The sequence below is a fragment of the Lissotriton vulgaris genome, chromosome 11 (genome assembly GCF_964263255.1).
Source record: "Lissotriton vulgaris chromosome 11, aLisVul1.2, whole genome shotgun sequence".
NCBI lineage: Eukaryota > Metazoa > Chordata > Amphibia > Caudata > Salamandridae > Lissotriton > Lissotriton vulgaris.
Genome location: NC_141699.1, coordinates 595,973,577 through 595,995,594, shown reverse-complemented (window position 1 = coordinate 595,995,594; position 22,018 = coordinate 595,973,577). Strand labels below are relative to the sequence as shown.

Here is a 22,018-nt window from a genome sequence, read left to right as displayed (position 1 = left end):
CAACCTATGTATTGTAGTAATAAATGTGTGCACGAGTCCTTAATATAACAGTTATCCTAAAAAACATAAGCTATTGTGTAGCACAAATATTTTTGGGCCGCAAATGTATTTTATGCTATGTTATGTTAAAATACTTGTAAAGCGTATAGCTGCCACAGCATTGAGGCGTCCAAGGGCTGAAGCAGAACACGGTGAGGAGGCAATGCAAAAAATTAGCAGTGGGAGAAAAGCCAGGTCTTTACCAGACTTCTGAAGGTTAGCTGATCAGGGTTGCTACGAATAAGTAGAGGGAGGAAGTTTATTAAAGCAAAAGCAGGAGCCAACCACTTAAAAGATCGACCACCAGATCTAACCCTCCGTATACATGGAATTCTGGCAAATAGCAAATCCGCTGAGCGCAACCCTCGTGTGGGTACGTAGTAGGAGCATAGATCACTTAGGATTCCTGGGCCGATGCCTGTGAGAATCTTATGCGTGATACATAGTGCTTTAAAACAAACTCTTTGTTCAAGGGGTAGCCAATGTAGGCGGAGGAGGTTGGAAACATGACCTTGTTTCGGGAGGGAAAAGATCGCACCAGCTGCAGCGCTCTGGACCCGCTGCAGTCTTTTAATCACAGATTTATTGGAACTCAAAAGTAACACGTTACAATAGTCTTATCTGGCCAGGATAGAGGCTTGGATGACCAGCTGACGTGTTTGAAGGTCAAACCAAGTATAGGCTTTAGGCCTCACAACAGACCAAAGCATTTCCTAGCGACCGATTTGGCATGCACCTCCAAATTAAGTTCTTTATCCACATAATGCCCAAATTCTTCACCACAGGTTGAGGTGCGGGGGTACTCCGAGAGCAGGAGGCCACTATTCGTTGTCCCAGACATGGGAGTCCTTGCCTACCACTAGGATCTCGGATTTGGCTGAATTTAACTGCAAACAATTAGTCGTTATCCACTCCGAGATGGCCATTAAGTCTGCTTTGAATTTTGCTCGTGTCCTGGCTGGGATTATTAGAAAAGGTGATCATCAGAAGGGTGTCATCTGTATATGGTTGGTTGATTGCTTTATTTCAATATGCATATATCATAAAAGCATTACAAGGAAAATATATAAAACAGCACATCGTAAAAAAGACTGTACATTTAAAATGGAGAGATAAAAGCAGCAATTAATCAGAATAAATTATTTTAAAAAAGAATTAAATTGATATAGACAGTCTTTTTAGGCGGATCAACCAGGCCCATTTTAAAAATTTGGATACGGCACAAACAATGGGAGGGGCTGTATCAGTTAGTAAAATCCGTAGAGCCACCAAGTACTGGCGAGTGCCCAATTCTTTACAGAGTGGTTTAAGCCAATGTGATCTAGGGCGCGCGTAATCCGGGCATTCAAAAAGAAAGTGTGCCCCAGTTTCGGGTCTGTCAGTACATAAGGCACAATGGCGTGATGCCTGCTTAGACATATTCCACCTAGAAAGGAGGTCGGCAAGGGGTAAGGTCCCTAGTCTGAATTTGATATAGAGAGCCCGGTCCATGGCGATGGTAATAATGTCCAGATAGGGCTCGAAGGCAACGTCTTTTATTTTCAAATAAGCTGCGGTGGAGTTGGTGACGCTGATTGCTGTTGAGCTTGGCAGAAACCCATTCCCAATATCGTTTTTTTAGGGACTCCTTTGGGGGAGCTGAATGGTTGGACCAGCAAGACCCCAATTCCAGGTCCCGTAGCAGATGTTTAATGTCCCCAAGCCATTTGATCTTCTGCCAACCATCCGAACACATCACCTCTGCCAGCCCGTCTGCATAAGATTTTAGCTCCGGGACCCTCTACAGGCGAGCCCAAAACAGGAGAGGTCGGAGGCGGGCCTGGTCCTTGATTGATTTGCAACCCGCGTCCATTAGCACCGGGACTGTCGCGGTGCTCGTCGGGATAGCCAGGAGGTCCTTAATGAATTTATTCTCTGCCTTGGTCAGAGACTCCATGTTGCCTAGGCCCCATAGTTCGGCTCCGTAGAGTGATGCGGATACAGCTCGGGCTTTATAGATGTCTATTATCGGAGCTACACAGTGTTTTGATGAGTTGCTGTACTCCTTGAGGAGGGCCCCCCCCACCCTTTTGTGTCCAACAGTCATTTTGTTGATGTGGGGAGTCCAGCTCATAACATCACTCAAACGGATTCCCAGATAATCAAATTCTGCCACTCTTTCAAGGGGGATGGCGTTCAGAATCGGGGGGCGGCCAAGTTTACGGGGGGGGGGTTGCATGATTAAGTACTTCGTTTTGTCCACATTGATGACAAGTCCTCTGTTAGTGCAAAATTCCTGGAAGCGGTTCAGGAGCTTCAGGAGGCCTTGGGGGGTTTTCGAAATGAGAAGGGTGTCGTCGGCAAACAACAGTGTTGGGATCTTTACGCCACCCAATGTGGGGGCGTCTGCTGGCTCACCAAGCAGGTGCTCTACCACCCCATTCACATAGAGGGAGAATAGGGTGGGAGCTAGAACACAGCCCTGCCGGACACCCCTCACGACCCGGATCTTATCGGTCTTTTCCCCATTCAACCCCCATCTGACCTGGGCATAGTTGGCATTATGCAATTTGATAAGGAGGTTTAAGATATAAGGGGGCATCCCGAGACCATACAACACCCTCCAGAGTTCCTCCCTAGGAACCAGGTCAAAGGCAGTCTTCAGGTCTATAAAGGCCAAATAAAGACTGCCCTTGCCCAGCTCCACCACCTTCCAGTAAAGTAACAGGAGCCTAAAAACTTGTTCGATGGTTCCTGTGCCTGAGCGAAACCCAGCTTGCATATCAGACAGTATATGGTTATCATCCACCCATTGGAGGATCCTCCCCAAAATAGCTTTCCCCGCCACCTTCTGGGTTGAGTCTATAAGGCTTATTGGCCTGTAGTTCCCTGGTAGATCCCGACAACCCTTTTTAAAAATTGGGACTACCTCTGCCCCTTTCCAGGACTCTGGCACAGATCCTCCCTCGATAATGGCATTAAGAAGGGCCGAGATCAGTACCCCCCATTCGCTTGGATAGGCTCGAAGAAGGTCCCCTGGCAACCCATCCGGGCCAGCAGCTTTTAATGGTGTCAGAGTTTTAATCAGATTTGTGACCTCCCGTGCGGAGAAAAGATCCATATCTCTATTCAGGGTATATGGGGGAAGGATAAAGGGATCATTAAGTGAACCTTCAACGGCGGAATAGAGTGTCATAAAATGGTTAAACCACGTCTGGGCAGTAATAGTGCAGGTCCTCAGGGTGTCATCAGGACGATTCCTACTGCCCACCAGGTCCCAAAACCCTTTGGCATCTCTCCCTCGACTAGCAGCTCAGAGGTGCTGCCAGTAATTATCCTCCCACTCCTTCTTAGCTTTTTTTTTTTGGCAGTGAGAGTATAGCCTTCTTGCCTCCCTGGTCCTGATTTGTGATTTGGATTTAACTGCTTCAACGAGCAGTGTCTTCGCCTCCCTGCACTTACGTTTAAACCAGCCTTGCCTAGCCTGTGGACACAGTTTCTTCCTATTGGCACTGACTGGGACAACAAAAAGGTCACTAATGGCCTGGGTTAGGCTACAGAACCTTGCAGGCACCTCCATCAGCCCAACCTCAGGAGAGTCGAGATTTTCTAAAGCTGCAGCTAAAAGCTGCGTTATGGTGGAAGTTTTCTCCACTGAGAGCGACAGCTTAGCCCACTTTAGCCGTCGTCCGCAGTTAGAGACCGATGACATATCCGGGGCGGGGGTACAAGCGGTTCTGCTCCCTGTACCATCTAACTACCTATGGGACAGGGTAAGTGAGAGGAGGTTGTGGTCACTCTCGACAGAGGGTATAATCACCATATCTTTTACCATGCTCCATAGGTGTACGTCAAGAAGAAAATAATCAATTCTTGACGTGTGCGCGGGCCTATTGTATGTATGGGCTCCCTTTTTGTCAGACCAGTCCTGCCATTAACGGCCCTCAGGTCAAACTCCATTGTTAGGGAATTAACCTGGAGCACCACTTCTGTCCATTTTTTGATTGGGCTGAGCTCTAAAGCTGGTATCCCCCACCTATTGTCATTTTCCTCTTGATCTTGTGTGATTTCGGGGCTAAGGGGCTCAAAGGTGCAATTGAGGTCACCCGCAACCAAAGTACAGTGCTTATGTGGTGAGGATCGGAGCAAAGCCTCCAGGCAGGCTATGGTTGGGGATTCTCTACCCCCCTTCATACCTCGGGCATAGATGTTAAAGATGTTTAGAAGAACACGTCCCTTTGAGTTTTTCAGGGAGATGTTAAGGAGGTCTGGGCATTTAGTGTACTGCTCCTCCACACTACAATTAAGTTCAGAAACCCCCCAGATGAGGAGGCCACCCGAAGGGCGACCCCTACCAGTTTCTGAGTGGACGGCTGGTGAGTGGTGAGTAGAATATCCTGCCTTGTGTAAGGGCTCCTTACTCCAGGTTTCCTGGAACAGACATATGGACTACTGCTCCACAAGTGAGTTCCAGTCAGGCAGGGACAGCTTCCTGTCCAGACCAGCCACATTCCAGCTGAGAACCCTAATAGGTGGGTCCGCCACAGCCGCAATGTTACAGGGCTCGACAGGGCCAGTTAAGTCTACAACTCCCACGGTAGGACAAACAACTGCAGGCTCAAGTGGTACCCTCACCACCCTTAATTCCCCTGTGATCGCTAGGGCAGCCTGTTCCTCTGGTGAGGTCAAGGATTCTTTATTTTTAGCAGTAAAAGGGGGCTGGGCGTCGGAGCACCGGACAACCCGAGCCTCCTCAGGGGAGTCGAGAAGTCAATAACCCCCTAGTGCCCCAGCTCGGCATTGGCAAAACTGTATGCGACTGCGCTACAGTTATTGCTGGGTGTCATTGGCCGTAAGCACTATTTTGGGTTGGGAACACGGGATGGTTGGCTAGGGAGTTCGAGGCCGGCCGCGGGTAGAAGAATGTTAAATCGACTGCTTCGACTCCGGGACCGGCCGTGTCCCGCCCTAGACTACGACTTATGTCTTGGAAATTGACCACCACACAATCCCCCTCGAATAGTTTTTTCCCCTGGCCAATCCAACCTACCCTGCGTACACCGAGAATCAGGCCGTCCACGCCCAATGGAAGGGGTCTGTTGGCTTGCAACCAGTGAATGACCTTATTCTTCAGTGCCTGGTGGGTTTCCTGCTGGGTGTCCTTCAAGGGGGGGGCCTTGATTAGGACAACAACGTATGGTTGGCACTCAGGGGGGAGGTTAACTGGGGGGCACTTGCGTACCACCTTTTGTGGAATAGCCACTGGGGTCGGGTTTTTAGGTGGACAAGAGGATGGATTTGCCTTTAGAGTCATGGCTACTCCACTGGCTTTAGTGGGCGGAGCGGCCGATGGTTTAGAGTTGGGACCAGCCCCTCCTTCTTGCCGTTTCTTTTGGGCAGGGTTAGACTTGGGTGTTCTCACTGCTGAGGGGGGACTAGCATGGACCTGAACGACATGAGTAGTAGGAGTCGGCTTTGTCTGTTTTGCACCAGCTAGGGGTGCTGGTGTTATAACATTCCCAGTCGCTTGTGCCTGAGCAGGCAATGCCGGTTGGTGTCCCTGTGATGGGCCCACAGAATCCCGTTTCCCTTCGTTCCCGTCTGCAGTGTCCTCCCTGAGCCTTGACTGTAGTTTAAAGAGGGTTTTCAGGGAGAAAAAATTGTCCCGGGTGGTCTGTTCGAATCTGTCTAACCTATCCCCCAGACTCTTTACTTGGTCGATAAGCGGTACCAGCAAAGACTTGACCAGTTTCTCGAAGGGCTCGAGGGAAGAACCCTCGTTTGAAGGTGTAAATAATGCCGGGACCGGGTAGTGAGGCAATGGGGTTTCAGCAGCAGGAACTAGTGGGGTAAAGCTCCCAGATGGTTCTGGCCCTCCAGATTCTGGATGCGTAGGACCCTTTTGGGACTGTATCCTAGGAATCTTATAAAGCGAGGAGTAACTACCCTTCCGGATGCTGATCGCCCTTTTTCTTTTCTTATGTACCCGGCCGGCTCGTACCTGGGGCAACGGTTTTTGACCTAGTGTGGGAACCTCGGAAGAGAATTGGGACTTGTGACCAGAGGAGGTAGCTATAGATGGAACGGGGCAGGGCTCTGCAGCAACTGGGCTAGGGCTGGAGGGAAGGGGATTGGTTATGAGGCTTTCTATCCTATCAATACCTGCCTCTATAGCTACAATATGTGGCTCTCCGGACAGAATCACGGGCAAGGGAGAGGTAGGGTAGGTGGAGATTGGGGACAGGGAATGTGCAACAGCTCCCAAGGAGGAGCGTTTGGAGGGAAAGGAGTCTTGTGAGAGGCGACGTTCCGTCATTGCAATCTCCTTTTTGATGACAGCAGCTACCCTAGTAATACATTTGTCCATTGTGCCAATCATAGTACTCCCCGTGGCACTTTCTCCCCCACCCCTCAAAGCTTTACCAGAGCGAGTTGACATATTGGCCTCGAGACCCACAGATAGACTCTGAGATCTTGGACAAAAACCGATAAATGAAAGAGGGATGGCCCAGCCCAGCCTCTGTCAGCCCCTGACTGCCACCGACTGCCCGCCCTTTGCTCGGGCTTCGCTCGGCGTCCAGCTTGCGTCCCGCTGAGCGATAGTCCGTTGTAAATAAGGGGGCGTTACAGCCAGGGGGGCGTGTCTTGCTGGGGGGCGCGGCCGTGCACACCTGTGCAGCGCAGGGGCTCCTGGTCTTGAGAGTCCCTGCGGCGCGCTCCCTCGGCGGACTCGCGGTGCTCCCTCCTCCTTCCTCTACCGGCAAACTCTCCAGCAGCCTCGACCCCTCACCACACGCCGCGCAGCGGCACCCGCGAAGCGGGTGCTGCAAGTTGTTAGCAGGCGGCAGGTGGATCCCTCCAGGGATAAGGGGAGGCTCGGTGGAAGAAGAGTTGGCGTTAAGCAGCAACCAGCAACCAGCAGACCGGCAACACCCAGGTCAATTTCCTCCGTCAAAGGGTCCCACTGGAGGTTAGAAGGCTCCCGCTTTTGTGTCCTGGACAGCCAGGGGGGCGTGTCTTGCTGGGGGGCACGGCCGTGCACACCTGTGCAGCGCAGGGGCTCCTGGTCTTGAGAGTCCCTGCGGCGCGCTCCCTCGGCAGACTCGCGGTGCTCCCTCCTCCTTTTTCTACCGGCAAACTCTCCAGCAGCCTCGACCCCTCGCCACACGCCGCACAGCGGCATCCGCGAAGCGGGTGCTGCAAGTTGTTAGCAGGCGGCAGGCGGATCCCTCCAGGGATAAGGGGAGGCTCGGTGGAAAAAGAGTTGGCGTTAAGCAGCAACCAGCAACCAGCAGAACGGCAACACCCAGGTCAGTTTCCTCCGTCAAAGGGTCTGTATACGACACCAGGGAGATGCCTCAGGCTTTGGCCATCAGCGCCACTGGTATCACTTAGACATTAAATGACGTGGGGCTCAAAGCTGACCCCTGAAGAATTCCGCAGCAAAGTGGGTGACTACCTGCCTGAAATTCACAGAGGATTCCTGTTCCTGTTCCTAATAAGCGTAAATGCATGGACTACTGTCAATTTCACTACCACAGCAAGAAAATCATCAACAGTAAATCCATCTCAATGGGTGGGAAGTAGGTATTCCAGAGTGGTTTGCCTTGGACGTTTGGTAATGCCAAAAAAGAGAGTATTTGCAACAACTACTCTCAGACTATTTGCACTCGCCCCACACCTGCTCGAAATGGGCAGATATTTACCCCAACCAAGGGCGGGAGTAATTAAATAAAATATGTTTATATATACCACTCTATTGCCCAAGAGCGTCGAGGCGCCCTCAGGCAGTAGTGGCTATATAAAAAACACATTTTTAGCTACTGTTCAAGGCTGGGAAGAGCACTGTATCGCCCTCAGATTTGGTGGGGGTGCAGCAGCTTTCACCACAGTCATAAAGGTTTTCTCTGATCAAAAAAATAATACAATTTTGCATTTGCCCATGAGGGTCCATTTCGCCTGAGCAGAGTTCTATGCTATGTAGAACTCCACAAAGGGGGAATAGAAGGGGATATATCACATGACAATACCAGATGTGGGCTTGAAAATCTAGTAGGAATGATTGTCAACAGGAAAAACACATAAAAGTACATTTGGGGGAGTAAATCTCCACCCATAATTTTATGTTATTTTTCAAAAATAGGCTCCAATAGTATACATGCTCATCATCAGAGTGTAATATGCTACATATTACCGTTATGCAGTGTGGGGACTTGACTTAAGAGAGGCACTTCAAATAAAAGAAAATTGCGCCCTAACCTTACATGAAGTTTAACGATCTGCAGGTTAAAGGTAACTTGTCATACCTGTGAATGTTGTGAAAAAAAGAGAGTCTGCATCTTCGAAGCTTAAAAAGACCAACAAATAGCAACGGAGGCAGAGGTATAAAGCTGGACAACATCATAAGTAGATGTCTGCACTTGAGTTATGAACAAAGATGGTTACAAAAGCAATATAACCCCCTGCTGAAGACCGTAACAGCCGTTAAAAGCCCCCATACGAGTTGTAGGTCATCATAAAGGCCTGTAACGAGAGAATCCTCTTAACAACTGACGTAGTACAGGGCAAAAGGACTATAAAGATTCTGGTAACAAACATCATATTACACTCAACAGATGTGCATGTGCTTTTTTATGCCATGTTCCTTTTAATGTGCAGTAGTTATTAACAAAAATATGTGAACAAACAAATCTCAAAGGGGTTAAATTCGCACTGTGAGATATAATCACCCAAAATTCTTTGTGAATATGGCCACAGTTGGTTTCTCGTGTAAACCGATTACCGGATTGAATCCAAGGAAACAAGCAATGTTATTCTCAATACAATGAAGCGTTAATGCGGTATAAACACAGGATTTGACCTTTGGACTCAAAGTAATATATGTGTGAATCCGTTAGAACGTATTGAGTCACATTTATTTTCAGTCTGACTGAATACATGTATTATTAGTATGTACTAAGATGTGAATGCATCAGTGAGATACGGCATGGGTGGGAAATGTTTCAAATCTTTTGCCCTCCCATGAAGGATATGTGCTGGCACCATTACTTTTTCTCCTATACATCAATGGTATGAACACTTACTTGGTCGTACACGGGAAAGACCTGCCCAAGGTAAAATCAGTTCCTGGGCCCTCCCTCCTCTAAGCGGATGATGCAGTGCTGATGGCCGGAAAGGCTAATGGGCTAAACATTCTTGTTGACCTTTTTGTCAACTTCATGGATGAGTTGGAAGTGAATAGTACCAAAACACTACACAATATGTGGGCAAAAAAACGCTAAAACTAGATCTATTGTCATATAGGGTAACAGGGTTAACGGGTGTGACAGAGAGAGCCCCCTGTGTGAGATGGAGGGTCAGACTCCGGACTGGTGGTCTGCCCCCAGGATTTCACGTACCTCTGTTCCCTCCCCACAGCAGCCTGGTCGTGAAGTAGCCGAGGAGTGGAAGACCGGAGATCCAGACTACTGGTGGCCAAAAGCGGAAGGAATGGAACCCTGTCCCTTTAACGAGAAGGATCCCGCAGATGTAACCCCGCCCCTTTGGAGCATCACGCCAACGTCAAAAGGGGGCCGGAACCAGGAAGCGTCAGACGGCGTTTCCCTGGAGGCGAGGAGAGAATACAGCAAAGGAGTGTACCGATATCGTGAGGAGAACAAGACCGGAGCCGAGACGGAGAAGCCAGGAGGCCAACGTCTTAACACATCGCCCTGCCACGTTCCCACGGGAGGAGCGTGACTCCAACAGGTATGGGACACCGAGTCCAACCTCCTGAGTAGACTGTAGATTTGTACAGCCCCTTGTAAAGCTCTCAGCCCCTATTTCCCTGTACTGCACGAGCACTGCCCCACGGTCCTTACTTGTACATATTCACTTTGGCACAGGTTTCCCTCACTCCCGGCCCTACTGTCAGAAGGTCCCAAAACCTGTTCCTAATATGTCCTTTGTCTCTTTCCTTCCATACGGCGACTCCTGACCCTGTGGGACGAGCTGACCAGAACCCCGAGGCAAGCTGGATCCCCTTCGCACGACTGTGTATGATTCAGCAGCGTTTGCCAGAGAAAGAATTACCAGCAGGAGGAGAAAGACTTATACCCAAATAAAACCTTCACTTAAAAGCCTACATAAGCTCTCTGGCTCTGCTTCATCAGACCGTGCTTCCCGAGTCAGTCCTCCATTACAACTGTCCGACCAGTCTCACCTCACCCTGGGACACCAGGGTACCCAATTTCCCCTATCTGGGGGTTACTTTTGATTGTCTGAACTGCATTACATGTCTAAGCGGTGTTCCTGCTTTTCCCTAGCCTGTAGTGTTCTTTTTAAATTTTCCAAACAGATTGATAATCGACCCACATTACCCTTCCTCCAGATCTATAAAATGAAATGCCTTCAGGTTCTTCTGTATGGTGCAGCCATTTGGGGATATCGACATTTTAAAGCTTTACAGCAAGAGAAGAATTGCTTCTGCAGGCGGTTGTTGGGCCTGGTTCCTAATAGCTAGTCATTATTTGCGCATATGGAACTGGGCCTAGACTACTAGGATTCTGTGAAACTGGATCCCAGGTTACCATCGATCTCAGTGTGGTTTGGATATCACACAGGATGAATAGGGATGTGATTGACGACTGCTTTGGGTGAGAGCTTGGTCTCACAATACCATGGTTGAGTTATGCGGAGTCTGTTGCTTGGACCTTGAGGTACCCTGACCTGTTTCATGAGCCGCATTTCCTTAGCAATGGGGATATAGAAAGGCAGTTGGGATCAGATTTTATAGCATCTAAAAGAAGTTAGGGATTTAGAGGTGCTTATGAGGGAGACCTTTAAATCCCTTCTATCCCTGCAAACTGTGGCAGGTCCTGAACCTTACATTGTTGTTGTTACCCATCTATGAGAAAGATTTATTTTGATTAAATTTCGATTGGGGTCTATTTGATCACTTATCTGTTTTCCACCTGGACAGTTTGAACCAAAAATAGCTGAGGTTTGTCCATGGGATGGTTGCTTACATAATTCTTTGTAGCATTTGGTGTTTTCTACATTTTATGAGTTTTTATGACAAGTATTTAATTACTATTATGAAGGGGTGGGGGGGGGGGGGGGGGGGGGGGGGGGGGGGGATTTCAAAAGTTCCGGCCTGCTTTTTTATACTTCAGTTATTGGGAATTATCTGATCATGCAGTTATGCTGGCTGCCGCCTCTTTTCTGAAAGGTACTTTACACTGGAATAAAGTTATGAATGCATAATACTGTATTGTGAACCGCTCTTCTGGGTGCAGCAACTTGGCGTGCTTTTTAGTATTTATACATTTTGCTACATTGTTATGACGTTGGTTTTTATTATGTATATTTATAAATTGTGTTTTTTGTGTGCTTAATTTTCAGTATTTTATGATTATATTGTATAATCAAAACAAGATTTCATTCATTTCATTATGCACTATTTATGCAGATGGTAAAATGCTATTACTGTTTTGAGTGGGGAGGTCAATGACTCTCCAGAGCTGAAGCCATGAGTCAGTCATCTTGCCCCTAACAATGGCAATAAATATTAGAACATTACAATGTTGAGCACTCCATTGCAGACAATAGTGATCTGGGCTTTTACAGGAAGATAGAAGCCCACATTCTAATGTTTTGGTTTTTTTTGCATTCACAGCTGCTGCTGTGAACAAAGGCCTCCTGGACCCAAAAGGGATTTAATTCACCTTGAGCTCCGAGAGGCCTTTGTTTTATTTGTTAGAAAATTCTGCCTTGGGCAATGTAGAGTAAATATCCACAAATAATTGATGAAAGAATAAGTTTATTTGCACGTAAAGAGGCACTCCTGCATACAGCTCAAGTCTCCAAGGAGTTCGCGGTAACTGACACACATTACAGTTGCAGCAAAGCATATATCTACAATAAACTGTATATGGTCGCGAGTGATGCAGAATCAAACAATAATACAACTCGAGACATAAGGTTGAATGAAAACACTGGCACGAGTCGGCACGAGTCCATGTGGAAGAATGTGGAAGAATGCGCGAGCAAACCTCGCGCCGAGCATGTACTCGCGCTGACTCGTGTGTTAGATACACAACACACCTTCCCTCCTTATGAAAAAAACAAAGAAAGAAAAAAAAAACTGGAAAATTACACTTTTCCTGTCATGAAAGCAAACAAATCTGACAACCACTTGGGTTTCTTAGTAACTCTTTTGGGTAAGGAAACGCCATGTTGAACAGTAACCTCCTGACTAGTGAAATTATCACTTGAACAAGAAGGTACTGTAGGTGCAGTATCCTGATTGGTGTAACAACTACTAGAGCAGCAAGGTATAGCATCTGTATCATCACGAACCATACCCTCACTGAAATCCTCATCCAAAAAAGAAAGATCAGGATGTCCAGGAATAAGTTCTTTGCAGTAAACATCCGTGTCAGCTTTGAGAATAGCAATTCTACTCAGGTTCCAAACTTTATTGTTAGATAATCTCACAGAGTTTTTTAATACCTCCAAAACTTCAAAAGGACCCATAAATGAACTTTCACCCTTCTTGACCTTCCATGGTTTTTTGACCTTCACCATCATACCAACTTCCACTTTCGGATCCTTTTTTGAACCACATTTCTCATCAAAGTACTTTTTATTAGAGCAATGAGTGCGAATAAGGTTTTCCTTAACTAAACTCAAATCCACACTTGAAGAAGTGGATTTCACCAACCACGAGGGATTCACTTTAGTCCTTGGAATTCTCCCCCTCATGATCTCAAAAGGAGAATACCCAGTCATTGAATTCGTGGTTGTCCTGTACATCCACACTTTCTTAAAAATTTCAACTTCCCATTTTTTGTCATCATTACTAGTAAACTGTATAGCGCCCTTCAGGACCCTATTGAACCTCTCTATTACTCCATTTCCACTAGGATTGTATAAAGAAGTAGTGGAATGGGCAATCCCAAGCCTTGAAAAATAGTCATTGGCTTTCTTTGAATTGAATTGTACACCATTGTCAGATATAATTCTTACCGGTAGACCTTCTTCAATAAAGACTTTATCTAGAAAACACAGAACCGAATCAGTATCTATTTTTTGGACAATTTTGATAATTGGCCATTTAGAAAAAATGTCAATGGCTGCAATGACATACTTGGACTCGCAACCAATAGGACCCATGATATCTATGGCAATGGTCTCCCAAGGATTGTTTGGAATAGTATGTGCACCCATATTGGGTTTTAAAGTAACTAAAGACTTATCTGAGTTGGCACATACCACACAATTTCTAACCAATCGTTCAATAAACATATCCATCCCTGGCCACCAAAATAAATGCTTAACCTGTTGCTTGGTTCTAACCATGCCACTATGACCTTCATGACCCTGCAGAACTATAATTTTCCCCACACCCACTGGTGGAACAATACGTTCACCCCTTTTTATGATGTTCTCACAACATGAAAGTTCTGATCTCACTTCCCAGAAGCTTTTCAATTCTGAATTCAAACACTTTTTGTCAGGCCAAGTACCAGTGATATAGTTGGCAACATTCTTTAAAATTTCATCATCTTCAAATTTCTCTCTCCACAGAGTTTGATCAATGGAAATGGGACCCTCATCATGAATCATGGCAATCTGGAAATTGTCCCACTCATTGTGTAAATCCTCCTGAATTGGTAAAGGCATCCTAGATAAAAAATCAGCAGAAACATTTTCTCTGCCAGGTAAATATTGTATATTATAAATAAAATCCTGTAAACGCATGGACATGCGTGCAATACGGGCTGAAGCTCTCAACATGCCTTCTGTAGTGAGAAGCCGTACCAAAGGTTTGTGATCACTCCTCAGTGTACACTCCTTACCCCAGACAAACACTCTGAAATGTTCTAAAGCCCAAATGCACGCTAACGTCTCCCTTTCTATTGTGGAATACTTTTCCTCAGCAGGAGTAAGAGCCCTGGAAGCGTGTGCAATAATAACTTCTTTTCCCTCCTTATTCTTTTGAGTAAACACAGCACCCAGTCCTTTCGCGCTAGCATCAGTAGTAATAATGTTTTCCAGAGAAGGATCAAAGCAAGAGAGCGCACTTGCTGAGCAGATAGCATTCTTCACATCACAGAACTCCTTCTCGCATTCACTTGTCCATTCAAAAACAACTCTATTTTTAATTAACTACCTGATATTATATGTTCTGCACGAAAAGTCAGGCACATACCTAGCGTAGAACTCGACTACCCCTAAAAAGGATCTTACATCGTCTTAAGATAAAGGATGAGGAGCCGACTTAATTGCTTCTAAAAGTGAAGGTTTTGGTTTGACACCCTCTGCACATAGTTCATGACCTAAGTAATTTACAGAATGAACACCAAATTTACATTTCTCATGCTTAATGGTAAGGCCATGTACATTAAGTGCATTCAAAACTTCCTCCAAAGCAGTAATGTGCTTGTCCTTGTCATCATTGAAAACCAATATGTCATCCTGAAAACAGATAGCATTTTACAGTCTTTTAAAATGTCTTGCATAACCCTCTGAAAAATTGCTGCTGCGGACGCCAGACCAAAAGGAATCCTGTTGAATCTGAAGCACCCAAAAGGTGTAATAAAAGCAGTTAAGTCCTTGCTCTTCTCATTTAGCTCTATCTGATGGTAAGCAGCAGATAAATCGATGGTTGAAAAAATATTTGACCCCCCAACCACAGACAACATTTCAGAGATACGAGGAAGAGGGGATTGGTCTACAACAATATTATTGTTAAGATGGCGAAGGTCAATGCATAATCTCACCTTGCCATTGGCCCGTCTAGCAACCACTATGGGCGAAACCCATTCAGATGATTCTATTCTATCTATTATGCCACCTTCTACCAAAGCATTTAATTCATTCTTAACTTCCTCTCTGACAGCAAAGGGGATATTTCGAGCTTTGTGTATTTTAGGACAAGTATTATCCTTTAAGCGAATTTCATGTTTAAAGTTAGTCAACTTTCCAATGCCTTTAGAAAAAACATTTGGAATTTTTTTTAACATCAGTGAAGATATGCCATTTTGCTCATCAATCAACATCACCGGATTGGGACTATTAGGATCCAGCACAATGTCAAGTTTACCAAAATCAAACCAGCTAAGAACTGAAGGACCCTTCTTTGAAACATATAATTTTGCAATACACTTTCTGTTCTTAAACCTGAAAACTAAAGTTCTGAACCCTAAAATATCTATCCTTCCACCTGAATATCCCTCAGGATTAATATCACTTTCTTCCAAATGACTACCTAGTCTTGGTACAAATAATTTCCTCCAGACAGATTCACACACTATAGAGTAAGGTGATCCAGAATCTGCATACATGTTGATCTTTACCCCTCCAATAACCATATCACATAATGGCTTCTTCTTAATAGTATGGTCATTTACATTTAAGACTACAGAATCTTTTATGTTCAATACAAAAGAACAGTTATTGGAATCATCTGTGAAATCTTCATCATCACTATTTTCACTTAATTCAATGCATTTGACTTTTTGGTTGACATTACCCCTTCTGCATGCAGAAGTGAAATGTCCTTTTAAGCCACAATTGGAACATTTCTGTTTCAAACCAGGACAAGTTTTGTCATTTGCCAAATGTGATTTGCTGTTGCATCTAAAACATTTAAGATTACTCTTTGAATCTTCAGAATTTCCTTTGGGAGAAAATATTTGTTTCTTTTTAGAGAAATCCTTATTTTTACTGTCATATTTATGATTAATTTTTGCAACAACATTTTTACTGACTGAAGCATCTTTGCCTTTAACCTGTAATGCACTCCGACAGGAAAGTTCAGCTTTTCTAACAATGGATACTACAAAATCTAAGTTTTCATCACCATTAATCCATAGTCTTTCCTGTATGGTTTCATTTTTAGAGTGCATAACTACTTGATCTCTGATAAGATCTTCTTGTAAATTTCCAAATTTACAATCTAAAGCTAAGGTTTTCAGAGAAGAGACAAAGTTACCTACAGTTTCTTCACTTAACTGTTTTCTTTGAAAAAACTTAAATCTAGAAATTCCTATGCATACTTTGGGAGAGCAGTACTTATCAAAATCATATACAGCCTTATCAAACACATTCATGTCACCACTTGCTTGTGAAGTAGGGAGTTGATTCAAGGCTTTTAATCCTTCAGGTCCCAAACAGTGTAAGAAAATACCTTTTTTTTCTGGAGCCTTCATTTTACCATTTGCATCTAATGTCTCAATATAATTTAAGAAATAAGCTTTCCATTCAATCCAAGGCATACAAGGAGAACTACCAGCTGACCAATAACTTTGTGGAGGAGAAAGGGTATAACCTTGAGCACACATAGTGATGAAAATAAGTAAATAAATAAGTTAATTCACACTGAATATCACTAAGTGTAACATAAAAGAAAAAATGAAAAAAATATATATCTGTAACAATGAGAATTAAGTACTTAGATGTTGAAGAAAAAAAATAGTCAAGCGATTCCTGGAAAGTTAGAGCGTTTTCCTGTGTTCATTTGAAGATTAAAGTGTTTTTTTCTGTATTTCAAATCCCCATCCGCTTTTCTCCCTTTCCATTTACTCCGTTTGTTCTTTGGTTAGCTTCCCCGTTATTTCAAACTGTAATAAGGCACAGCCGGAGAAAAAAAACGAAGTCACCTCTTTAGTTTCATCAGAAATCGAGTAACCAATGGAAAGCAGCGTCTTAGCGTATCAAAAGAAATGCAGCAGTGGCTTCCGCTTTAACTCTTCCAGCTGTGCCTGTAAAAGAAAGGATTTACCAGCGTGAAACGAAGACGCGCACTACAAAACGCAGAGAAAGGGACATAAATGAATTCTGCCCTTCGGATGGCTGTTCGTCGCTTCCTTTACAGGTACAGGAATCGATTGAGTTATTCAGAAACTTTTTTAAGTTCCAACAGAAAATAAATAAAAATGCGTAAATTCGCATAAAATCAGACAGGAAGTGCTTCTCAGAAGGTTCAATGCATCCCACCCTCGTCGCCAAATTGTAGAGTAAATATCCACAAATAATTGATGAAATAATAAGTTTATTTGCACGTAAAGAAGCACTCCTGCATACAGCTCAAGTCTCCAAGGAGTTCGCGGTAACTGACACACATTACAGTTGCAGCAAAGCATATATCTACAATAAACTGTATATGGTCGCGAGTGATGCAGAATCAAACAATAATACAACTCGAGACATAAGGTTGAATGAAAACACTGGCACGAGTCGGCACGAGTCCATGTGGAAGAATGTGGAAGAATGCGCGAGCAAACCTCGCGCCGAGCATGTACTCGCGCTGACTCGTGTGTTAGATACACAACAGGCAATACCAGCCATTAAAGTCCCGCTCCCTTGTTAATAGCCAGTATAGCCCACTACGGCGGGCTATAATATAATGCTCTCTGCAGATCTACAAATGCTGTTTATTCCATGTTAGCTTGTTGTGAGTAGTAGTTACAAAGGTATTTAACCAGAAGACTCATATAAGGGGTTAAATCAGTATATTGACAGAAATTACGATTGAATATGCCTCACAAGTATTAGCAGAGTGGTGTCGCTCTATCACAAAATTAGCACAGACATTCTGAGAGACTGTAAGGCGTGCTCCCTCATGTTAGTTACACTGTAGTAATATGTGAATGTGCCTTTATTAGAATACTTGCTCTAAATAATGTACATGTATTATTGAACCACATTTATTTTCAGGGCCACAACATAAATATGTTTATTAAGAAAGAAGCTAGAGGCTCGTCAAGTCCCGGAGCCCAGGATGCACAGCTTATAGTATATGGAAGATCTAAAAAAGTTCAACAAGTGAGTTCCGGCACGCACCATATATTGCCTTGAGCATTGCAAAATTTTGAATTATATTACACTATTGGTGCGCATTCTACCACTTTTACTTTAATATATACTATTTTGCGTCCACAGTATAGTTTGCACCCTTGGTATGAAATGCTTGTACTTGAAAGTTTGTATGGTTAAGAAAACAGTTTTATGGCTATAGGTCACTGTAAGGTTCATTTTCCAGGTATAGTACGATACACAGATAACACGAGCTGGTTTACTGTTGTGATGTTATTTTCCAGCAAAACGTATAAACAGTTTTGTATGCATAATTGCTTTATAATTTCATTGTATAACCACACACATATTGTACGTTTTGAATCAATGAGTAGGTTGTTAATTGTATGTGTTTTAGCAATTTTTTGGGACACTAACCAGATTATTTAGTTTATGCTCATGCTGGTTTTTTTCAGATTTCATATGATGTGGGTTTTTCATGTGACACGTTTTACAAAAATCCGATTAATTTGCGTTGTTTTATTTGAACACACACACACGCATTGTTTGGAAAGTGCGGAACACGCCATTGGTGGAGGTGTGTTGAATTATTTAGTTAACATTGCACGTATGATTTGTTTTCAAATGGGTTTGGTATTCACTGCGCAAGGTTTGGTTTGTTCACTTTATGGCAAGTGGGGATATGTTTGGGGTGAGAGTATATACACGTAGCATGGAGCCCTTCTTTCAACACTGGATTAAAAATTGGGCCACAAAATTTTATTTTTGTTAATCGGGACATTTTTTGGCATGGAGCACAGTAATTGAGTGTAAATGTAGGGCCAAACATGTATATTTAGTTTGATATTGAGTTTGTGACTGCATTAAACTCAAATTTGTTTTTTTGTATGGAAATTTACGGGCGGCTGGTTACCCCACCACCTCCCTGTCTGGTGTGGTACCTGGCTTGCATCACCCTGTAGCTGTAGCCGCGGGCGGCATAGGAGCTCCACCCAGCATTTCCCAACTCGGCCGCGGACCTCCCTTGACTGCAGGGGTTGCTGGGACAGCAGCCCGTGTGTCCTGCTGTTGGGAGCCCCATGGCTGGCGGCAGGGCCCTTCTGCGCACGTGGGATGGCTCTGGAGCCACTGCCCCCTACGTTCAAGCCCGCTGCAATCGGCGGTGGAGCCAGTAGGTGCTGCTTGCTTTATGGGGGTACTGCTCTCCGCTGCACCGGTCCTCCATAGGCTTGTGGGCGTGAATTGTCTTCCTGCTGGACCCTGGGCACGCTGCAAGCTGTGTTGGAAGACTGAGCCCCCTACTAACCGAGATGCAGTCCTGGGAAGTCCTGCAACCCTCCAGTGTTGCCTACAGGTTGCTCTCTCAGTGGGTGGTCTCTAGATGAGATTAACCTAGTGCATTTTTGCTCCCAAGCTTCATCCCTTGCTTGCTAGAATAACCACAGAGGAGAGGTTCCCCTTTTGCTTAGCCACTGTTAAGTCTTATTACCCTCCTGTGGGTCTTGGGAGGCCTTCTACCCCCTCGCTGTGCTGGCTGGATCTTTTGTGCTTCAATAATCTGGTTCACTGCACCTCAGATTGTGTTCCATCCCACCGACGTCCTGTTGGCCTGCTGTGCTTGCACTGTGCTGGCACCTCCTTCCTTTTTTCTACCAGTTTGTGGTACAGCTAACATTAACACAGCACAGTGCTGCCACCTCTAACTGGCGCCATTTCAGCCAGACATCCCACCACCATGGGCTGCATGGACCCCAAGCAGTGTAGGCTTACTTTAGACCGTACTAAACTGGTTAGAGGCTAAGGCTCTCATTCTGACACAGAAGAGACAGCGGATAGAGCCCTTGATGCAGCAACCATCATGGCAGAGCTCAAGGCAGGGTTCATTGCAATGGATGCGTGCTTCAACACACCTGGGGGCGCACAAACAGAATGGGTAAGCGACTGGATCGCCAGGGGACCACGATTGATGGTGCAGAGTAGAGGATATCTGGATTAGTGGATAGCACCACAACCATGCAGAAACGAATGGACAAGATGGAACGCATTCTGAAACAAGTTGCTTTTAAGAACGAGGACCATGAAGCCCAGTCCTGTAGGAATAACATTTGCCTTCCTGTGTGTATTACGAGCGCACCGCACAGCGGATCTTATCGCTGTAAGCGGAGCCGAGGCACCAAAACAAACGAGATCGCCATTGTCTGCGAGGCAAGAGGCCACGCCCACTCCGAGGCCACGCCCCCCGCCTCCACCGATATATAAACACTGAACGAGAGTGTTTCACTGAAACCGGTTACCTCCTGAGGCGGAAGCCGGGAGCACCTTGATCCTCTTTTTAAAAATTATCTCTTGTGTCACGAATAACTGTTTTTTTAACATTCACGCTGTTTCCTGGCACTTCAGGACTTCCTGTGTGTACTACGAGCGCACCGCACAGCGAATCTTATCGCTGTAAGCGGAGCCGAGGCACCAAAACAAACGAGATCGCCAATGTCGGTGAGGCGAGAGGCCACGCCCACTCCGAGACCACGCCCCCGCCCCCCATCTTTACTTGAAATTATGTGCAACCACCGTACGCGCAGCGGACGGGCGCAGCGGGCGCGCCGTTTGCGTGCCTTAAGCAAGCCCGTCTTCGCCCGTCCTCGCCAAGTCATCGCCTCTCGCCAGTCCCCCTGCTCAAAAATCACGGACGGCATACGTCTACGACAAAGACCTCCTCTGGGCACTCAACCCGGGCCCACGCTGTGACAAGTTAGAGGGCTGCATTGGACGAACTGCTCTTCAATGTAAGGCCTGTAAATTAGTTATATCTGAGCCACGTCTACTTAGACACAAAGCTACCAGAAGTAACCAGGCCTCGCTCACTATCTCCCAGCTCAATGTCAGGTCCTTGGTAAAACACCATGCAGAGGTAAAAACGCTTCTGATAGACGAGAACACAGACATTATGTTCTTGTGTGAAACCTGGCTTAGGGATGAATTAAGAAACAAACGTGTGGAGGGTCAGGGGGAATATTGAACGACCTGTCTGCTCGCTCCCCTATTGTTAGGACATGAAACACAAAAAAGAGCAGAACAGGTCAGGGAGTGGTGTATAACTAAACTAGTCACTGTGGGCCAGTAGGGTGAAGTATAGTCAAGAACACCTGCATGAATAATTGACATTCTGCATATTATGGAAAAAAGCATAATAGCTTAATCACTCAGAGGCATTTCCTCACAGTGATACTCACCCAGCCTTGTGTGGGTGAAGGCCTCACCTCACCCGGCGACCGCTCGGGAATATGAGGCCCCGCTCTGCGGTGTAGAAAAAGGGGACACAGTGAGCACGCAACTCTACTAGTCCCAAGCCAATTGCTCTACACACATAACCCAACGAACGTGTGATAGGTAACCCGTCCTCCAGAAAACAACCACATAGACCATCCCCTATGACACCTTCAGAAACCGCATGTGCTGCGCTGTCAACATGCTACTAAATAATCTTATGTTGACTGTGAGATCTCCTCATGTGAACACTTGAAGTGCTCCTAAATATGCTTAAGTAATGTAGGATCTCCTCACTTAGTCAAACCTGTGAACTGCTATAAAACCCAGTGAAAAGATAATGGTGAACTGGATTAATCAGTATCAAAAATTAATGGGCAACCAAGTCCCCCTTAAATTTTTTTGAAAAGAACAGTTATATGAATAGTAGTACCATCAAGGCTAGATCTTATCTAATATTGCCTGTAAGTACTCACTGGAAATGTCTCCCCTGCATGAAGATACTCAAAGAAGGAAAGTACCCTCGAGCTCACCTGTCCGTCGGTACCCCTATCCATATGCCAAGCGGTCGTGGAGGTGACTGCCAGGCCGCCCCTCACCCTTAAGTAAACGCTGATGGAGTAAAAGCGGGGCATAGTGGGCGTACACACAATCTCGGAGCAGGCGCGAAGATAGACACTGCTTCTTCGCGCATGCGCGTAAAATTCAAAAGTGCCGAGAGTAACTTGTTATGTAGACAAACATAGTCGTTTCTTTAAGCGGTCAAAATGTCAAACCGCCTATGTAAAATACAGCGTTCTACGCCCTCTGTGTGAATGCTGTCTTTGTATGAAAGAGCTGGAGTCAGCCTACAGATTTACACGCATGCCCATAGCGGGAGACGCTGTTCACTCGGGCATGCGCCTGACGGCAAACAAAGTGTTTAACATCGGTG

The 22,018-nt window shown here is 45.4% G+C and overlaps 1 protein-coding gene across 1 annotated transcript in view; it reads right to left on the bottom strand.

The window, feature by feature from the left end:
• The window catches only part of PIWIL2 (piwi like RNA-mediated gene silencing 2), a 2,549,426-nt gene that overhangs the window by 2,197,765 nt on the left and 329,643 nt on the right, over positions 1-22,018 (bottom strand). The gene's annotated exons all lie outside the window — the stretch shown is intronic.